Consider the following 8,366-nt stretch of genomic DNA (forward strand, 5'->3'; position numbering starts at 1 on the left):
TAAATTTTTATGTTCTCTCCCAGGTCAAAATATAACTTATATTTTAGAGACAGACTGTAGAATCAATTGAGAAAGTTGTGAATCATGATTTGAAAAAATGGGGCCAGGTATATAGCTCAGTGGCACAAATGCCTGTGTGGCAAGCCCAGAGTCCCGAGTTTGATTCTTGATACCAAATAAATAAAAATGATTTGAAAAAACATGAATTTAGTATATGTGCTGCAGAAGTGAGCATTGAAACAGTATGAATTTAGATACTTACCTAAAATCTAAAATTGAGAGCTATGTTTCCTATTCTATTTAAATACATTTAAACTTTTCCAATCAATAATTATAGCTGGAAGGGAGGAAATAAGCACTTTCAAACAATTCCAATAAATAAGTAGTATATTTTTTACTAATAAAAATCTGTCTATAGATACACCTCCACAATGTACATGTTCTCACATTGCTTGGAAAAACACAGGCTAAAAAAATATTCTGAAGTGACTTTTGCATAATGCTTTGCATACCGTTGTTCTTTCTCAGCAGCGCATATCGAAGTCCTGGCTTGGGACTGGAATTATATGGAGATAAGAAGGGGAACACTCCTGCCTTAACCCTCCTATAAGGGATTACTCCGTTTCTGAATAGTCTGTATTCAAACAATGGTGCAGAAACTTCACACTGATTTTTATCATAATGGATTATGCGGTGATATTTTACAAAGAAAGGCTAAAAACTTCATAATGTATAAATAATAGAATCAAGTATTTCTTATGCATTCATTGAGCTATTATACTAACCTATGTAAAACTGGCTATCTGTGAGGGGAGCATGACTTAGTGGTAGAGTTTTTCCCTAGCTAAAGAGATCTCTGAGTTAAATCCAAGCTTCTCAATAAAAGTCAATATTCATTAGTTTTTGATGCAGAAAAACACTGTAATTTCTAATGGTCCATTTTCTTTACATATTTGTATTAAGTAGCATGGAATGTTGACTGTGATCTTGAGAGCTAAGAGAAAAATCAAATGTGAAACCAAACCTAGGAAGATATATTATTTCCATGTTTATTTTTACATTGAAAACACCTCTCTATACCAGGCTTGGTGGCACATGCTTATAATCCCTGCACTGGAAAAGTTTAATCACAAAGATCACCTCAAATTCACAGCCAGCCTGGGCTACACAATGCGTTCAAGGCAAGCAGGAACTATAAAGGAGACCCTGACTCAAAATAGAGAAAGAAAGGAAGGAAGGAAGGGAGGGAGGCGGGAAAGAAGGGAAGAAGGGAGGGAGGAAGGAAGGTAGGGGCTATTACAATACAGTAATAAAAACATGTGGTGGGACAGAGGCTCCCTGAAGGTTGTAACTTTGATGATGGTCTTCACTGTCACCTTGGGCAAGTTTCTTAACTTTAAAGGACTGTTTTTATCTCATACAATAACTTGACAATTAAAGCATTTCATATACTTATTTAAAACAGGGCCTGCCACACACTAAAAGCACAAAACTGCATGAGTGTTATCACTGATCTTCACCTGGGAGTAAAAACTGGGTACATACTTGTATTTATTGATGTTCATTAATGTATATGTGCATATATATATTTTATTTATTTATTTATTTTTTGAGGCAGGATCTCCCTGTGTAGTGCAGGCTGGTCTTGAACTCGCTTATGTAGCCCAGGTCACCCACCTGCCTCAAATCAGAGTGCTGGGACTACAGACGTGCACCACCATGCAGGGCCTCTACTAACGTCCATGTCTCAGTGTTTCTCTAATGTCCCTTTCCATTACAAGATACCACATATGGTGCTCATTACGGGCGGAATCCACCGTCCTGCTCAGAGACCCCTCTAAGCCACCCCTCCCAGCACAGCTGCGTCAGGGAACTCAACATTATCAGCCCTGCTACTGATGTCGACGTGACTCCCTGCCCTTTCCCAAGTCTTATCTTATCGCTCCTGCTCTCTCAAGCCTGGCTTCTGGCAAACAGCCACAAACCCCTGTCACAGAACTCCCCACCCCCACCAAGATCCTTTGAAAGACCCCAGAGCCCCGGGAGAGTTGCTGGCCAGGCCTCCAGCACCAGAGCTCCCCCACCCATCATGTTCATCCTGCAATAAACCTGGCCTGTTGAGCTCCTATCTCTGTTTCTTCTTTTCCCTAACAGTAACAATGGCGCCTTTCGGCTTTGCCCTGCAATGTTCCATTTCAGTGTGAGTTTTTTTCTTTTCATTTTTTTCTAGAGCTTTTGACTTTTTTTTACTCATAATCATATCTTTTTGTAATATAAGTATTTTAATAAAATTGTACTTAATTTTCTTTCTTTTTTTTTGGTCATTTTCCTTTTTATCGGTACCGGGGATCAAACTCACGACCGCCTGCTTGCAAGGCAAGTGCTTATGCCGCTGAGCTAAATCCCCAGCCCCTAATTTTCAACTCTAAAATACTTAACCTCATGTTTTGGATCTATCTTCCACACTTTGTTTCTCTCCATTTTTGAAATTTGACTCCCCTCCTCCTAATTCCTGTAGTTCTTTTGACATAGGGGAAATAAATGTAACTCCCTACCTGCCAGGTGTCTGATATACTAAGTTTGTGTTCTCTAGAATCAAAGCATGGATTCTGAGAAACAAGAAGGCTAAAAGTAGAAAAATGTGCTGGACAATAAAAATGGTTCTTGAGAGACAGGAGTGGTCCTTAGTGGGTTGCCTTGGATCGCATTTGATAGAAAACGTTTTTACAGCAAAATTAAGAGGTAAAGTCTGGGGATTTAGCTCAGTGGCTGAGGGGCTTATATGGTAAGTGTGAGGTCATAAATTCGATCCCTGGAACCAAGAAAAAAAAATCAAACAAGAAGTAAGCCAGGTGTGGTAGCATCTCCCTATAATCCCAGCACCCAGGAGGCAAAATCACCAAGTGGGCCCAACACATGACAAAAGTATAACCAATGAATAAAATGATAAATTTAGCCATTTAGGGGCTGAGGATTTTGCTCAGTGGCACAAGTGCTTGTCTGGCAAGCTCCAGGTAGTGAGTTTGATCCCAGTACCTAAAAAAATAAATTTTTCCTGTTTAGATGATATTATACAATGGACACACAGGTCACATAATCAGGACTTTTTAAAAACTGAATGTTCTGGCCACCCACTAGGGTGACAGCTGTGAATGTTAATTTATTGTTTATCTCTCTAGGAGGCATGTAGGCCTAGTCATTTTGTCTTTATCTCTAACAGATGTGCCTCTGGCAGTGGTTATAATGTGCTTTTATCTTCTATATTGACTCTCTCTGGCCTAGCCCTATCCCATTACATATAATATTTTTGTCTAGCTTAGCTGTCTACAATACAACTGCGTTAAGTAGTAGCCTTTGGTTTCCAGAGAAGGCAGGGTGACTTCTGAGCATTATATATAGCTCAAAGCCATCATCTGCTTGCCTCACTCCTATTCCTAAAGTGCACCTAAAGTGTACCAGCCTGGTGTGGCACATCCTTCAACCGGGATGTAAAAAATACAGGTATACAGAGGAGAGATCTTCATAAAGTTTGCTATGAAAATAAGATGAGGTCCTCATGTGTCCACCAACCATTCAATTATTTTCCATTACACACTGAATCCCAGGCTTCACTTATAGACAGATATGCTGAATTGAAGGGCACTAAAAACAGAATCAAATGATTATCCTTACAACTGACACTGGAGAATTTCCTAAAACCATTCATAGCCTATGCATTACACTAATACAAGAGTGATTTCAAAACAGATCACATCTATAGAGTTTGAAAATGTAAATGGCTTAAGAGAAAATCATTGCTGCCAGCTGTGCTGGCACAAACCTATAATCGTAGCACTCAGGAGGCTGAGACAGTAGGACCTCCATGGGTGTGAGACCAGCCTGGGCTACATAGTGAGTTCAAGGCCAGTCTGAACTGCATAATGAGAATGATCTGGAAAAAGGGGGTAAAACTATTGCTGAGTGTTTCAATGTGCAATGATTTCTTCGAAGTGACATGTAAAGACAAGAAATCAAAAATAATAAAATAGATTTCATCACAGTTAAAGTAAGGATTTTTGCTCTGAAGCGATACTAAGGAAGAAGGAAAAGCAAAACATGAAGGAAAAAGGCAGGACAGGAAAGAATTTTCTCCTGGAAATATGCCTTGACTGTAGAACCCAGAATATGCAAAGTAGACTTGGAGCTGAAAAACACTCTCTCTACTCTTTTTCTAAATAGCCAACGGATTAAAAGACCAGTTCTCAAAACAAAAGCTTTACAAAGAGCCAATCAGCACAAGAATAGATACTACTCCTCAATAGGAAAATGCAAAAAAGCACTGTGAGGTGTCCTTGAGGCCTGTTCAGAAAGACAATGAAGCCAGGCTCTGTGCGGAGCACAGGCCCATCACTGGTTTACCCTGCCTGGCCCTCCGGTTCTGCTCCAAACTGTAAAACAATACGAATTAAACAGAATGTGTTCATGAGCATCTGGAGAAGACTGAGCATTGAATTTTTCTAACATGCTGCCCGACTTCTGAGAGTATAGCTACTTTAAAACACTTTGATAATGCTACAAATATTAATGATTAAGTTACCATAAGAACTTATATTCGTGCAAAAAATATGTGCATGAAATTCCAAAGCAGAGTTGAGTGTGGTGGCACACATCTGTAATGCCAGCACTCAGGAGGCTGAGCCAGGAGGATTCCTGACAATTCAAGGACAGTTTCAACTACATACTGAGCCTGAACTACACAGTGAGACCCTGTATCAAAACATTTTAAAACAGCCTTATGCAAAGTCAAAAAGTGGAAACACTATTAATGCCCATGAATTGATAAAAAGATAAAATTGTTATGTCTATGTAACAGTATCATTCAGGGGCAAATATAGATGAAGTAATAACTTGTGTTACAATCTAAGTGAACTGTGTAAACATTATACTAAGTGAAAAATCCCTATCATCTCACTCCATTTATAGAAATATTCATGATAGACCACTGACTACAAAGGGAAAGCACTCTAATATATGTTAGGGAATGGGGAAGCCCAAATGCAGAGTGACTACAAGTGAAGATGCTGTAGAGGAGACAGTGCAGAGGGTTGAATAACACTGCTCATATCCTAAGGCACACTCAACTTTGTCATTTAAAACCGTGGACACTGGCCCTCGGGGTATAGCTCACCAGCAAACCACACGTGTACAACATATAGGCCCTGGGTTTTATCCCCATAAAGAAAGAATGAAAAGATGACAGCTCAGTGTTTTCAAATTGTGAGAGATTTGATTGATTGATTGATTGATTGATATTAGGGATTGAACTCATGACCTCACTCTTGCCAGCCAAGTGCTTACAACACTGAGCTAAATCCCCAGCACCAAGATTTTTATAAATATGTGACCCTGCTGGACATGGTGGCACATGCCTATGATCCTAGTACTCGGGAGGCTGAGGCAGAAAGCTCACCGTGAGTTTGAGGCCAACCTGGCTACACAGTGAACTTGAGGCCAGCCTTAACTGCACAGTGAGACCCTGTCTCAAAAAATTGTGCCCAGTAATCTCAACATTTTAGAACATAAAAAATAAATTGTGAACAGCACTGGAAAGGCCAAAGCATTAGGATTGCCTGGAGCTCCAGGACAGGCTGGATTACATAGTGAGTCCAAGGCCAGCCTAAACTATGGAATGATACCCTGTCTGGGGAAAAACCTCAGCCTAATGGACTTGATACAGAGGAGAAACTAAATGTCCTGTGATAGGCTACAATGAGATTCCAGAACAGAAAAGGGCATTTTGGAGAAACTAAAAATATCTGAATCAACTATAAATTTTAGTAGACGGTAATGTTCTGATGACACTGACACATTAATTGTAACAAATATACCAGACTAACATAGCAATTAATATTCCAGCAAATGTATGTATGGTACATCAGAATATTTTAAATAACTCTGCAAATGAGAAACTGTTCTGAAATAAAACAGTTTAGAGGAGAGAAATGCAAAATAGGCCGGAGAAGCAATACACAAAGGACCTGGCCAGAGAGGAGAAAGCTAGAGGCCAGACTGGGATGGCAGAGTCCCCTGTACATGCCACATCAAGTTTGGTTAACATTCTGTCATGTGAATTTGTGAACGATGCTAAATAAACAAACAGGAAAATGGCATGGAAAAAGTTTTCCAAGAAGCATGTTTGGCAAAAAAGACATTAAAAAACGGAGTTAAAAGTAAAGAGGCTGGGGATATGGTCTACTGCCCTAATCCCAGCACCCTGGGAGGCTAACTAGGAAGCTGCTGGTTCCAGCCCAGGCTGGGCAAGTCAGTGACTTACATAGACCCTGCCTCAAAAACACTGTCACAGAGGATGGGAAGGCAAGTCAGCCTGAGGGCTTGGGTGCAATCCCCATGAGCACAACAGCAACAATAAAAACAAAGGAAAACAACTTTAGTCACAGGTGAGATTGTTTTAGTGCCAGGGATTGAATGCACAACCTCATACTCTCCAGGCAGGCTCTTTTTTCAGTGAGCCAAATCCCCAGCCTCACAGGTGAGATAGTTTAACATCTAAAGGTTCATGGCGGACCCAGGGATTTAGCTCAGCGGGCAATAAGCATCTGGCCAGCAAGCACAAGGTGGTGAAGTTGATCATGGCACCAACAACCAGTCAATCAAAGGTTCATGGATGGGAGAGGAAGGCAGAATTAAGAAATAAGGTTTAGCAGGAATAAAGTACTTTTTATGACAAAATTCAGAAGCAGAAAACCATAAAGATTGAATAATCTCTGGAGATGCAGCTCAGTGACAGAGGCCCGGCCTTGCAGGAATGACGCTCTGCAGTCATCTCCAGGCAGATCATGGAGGGAGAGCCAGAGGTAGAGGTAGACAGGCACAGGCAGCGATGTCAGAGAAGAGTCAGGTCAAAGTAAAAGGAGAGAGAATAAATTGCATGAAATCTACAATTCTGAGCTGCTTTTCACTTATTTTCTGTAGAAATACAGGGCCTGCACTCTGTGCTTTTGTCTGGCTGTTTTAACATTAGTCCATGTGCTTTAACCGTGTGAGTTAGCGTCCAACTCCAACCCATTTACATTCTAGCAAACAAGCCTCCAGAAATGAAGAACCAGCTTCAGCTGGGCTGGTGACTCACATCTGCAATCCTAAAACTCAGGAGGCTGTGCAGGAAGACTGCTGTGAGTTCAAGGGCAGCCTGCACTACAGGAAAACATCCTATGTGAAAAAAGCAAGAAGGGAGAGGAGAAGAGGAAGAAGAGGAAGAAACCCAAGCATAAAGTTATACATCTCCCAAGTGATGGAATCAGAATCAGTCTAGCACTACAGCTGCAGTGCAGTGGCTTATGACCATTATGCTATTCAATGACTCCAGGGATTGTAACTGTAGATACGGTGACCTGATGTTACAGCATTGTATTTATGTTTTGATTGTTGAGACGGGGTCTCACTGTCTCATTCCAGGCTAACCAGGAGCTATGCAGCCCAGACTGGCCTTGAACTCAGCAATCCTGCCTCAACCTCTTTAGTGCTGGGATTATAGCCATGCACTACTGAATCTGGCTCCTGTTATTATGATTCCTGTTATCATGGGTTATATCTAGAAGTTGCCGTAGGTCCTTATGTGATCATAAGTGCACTTTTGGTTGATGACCGGGACAAGACAGTGTGATACTCAGCATTAGATGAGTCTGCTGATGAGTTATAGTTTAATTCTGGGATGAGGGCTTGTCCAAGCGGGTCACTGGGGCCCTGGCCTGGCAGGGTCGGGCTCAGCCTCCCCTTGTTGCTCTGGACTGCCAAGCATAGAGGAGCAATTGTCTTCTGCCATGCCCTTTGCCATGCTGCCTTGCCTCAAATCCAGCTAGTTATGGACTGAAAGGTCTACAAACTATAAGCCAAAATAAACCTCTCTTCCCTGAAAGTGGGAAGTTGGCTACTATAACCCTGCAAACTGAAAGTAACAAGATAACCTGGGCAACCAAGTGTTTGGCATCAAATGAATTCACAGAGCAGAACAGGTGAGAAGGTGCCCTCTGATACACCGAAGCACCCTCCGGATGTCTAAGCTAGAGCATAATCACATCCTATCCCTACCCTGAAGTTTCATTAAACCAGCAGCACAAAAAAAAAGCTTGCAGTCTGCTGGTAGACCAGGACCGTTCCAAAGAAAAGCATTTTTTTTTCTGGTACCAGGGATTGAACTCAGGACCACCTGCTTACAGGGCAGGTGCTTATGCCGCTGAGCTAAATCCCAAGCCCCCCCCCCAAAAAAGCATTTACAATCCATTCTTTAATCTGTGAGAGTAATGGACTTGGGTTCAAGCCACTGTACATTTCCCCAAAATCCTAGATTTCCCCTAAAAATTATTTGC

The sequence above is a fragment of the Cavia porcellus genome, unplaced genomic scaffold (assembly GCF_034190915.1).
Source record: "Cavia porcellus strain 051 isolate PalLab524CR breed Dunkin Hartley unplaced genomic scaffold, mCavPor4.1 scaffold_6, whole genome shotgun sequence".
NCBI lineage: Eukaryota > Metazoa > Chordata > Mammalia > Rodentia > Caviidae > Cavia > Cavia porcellus.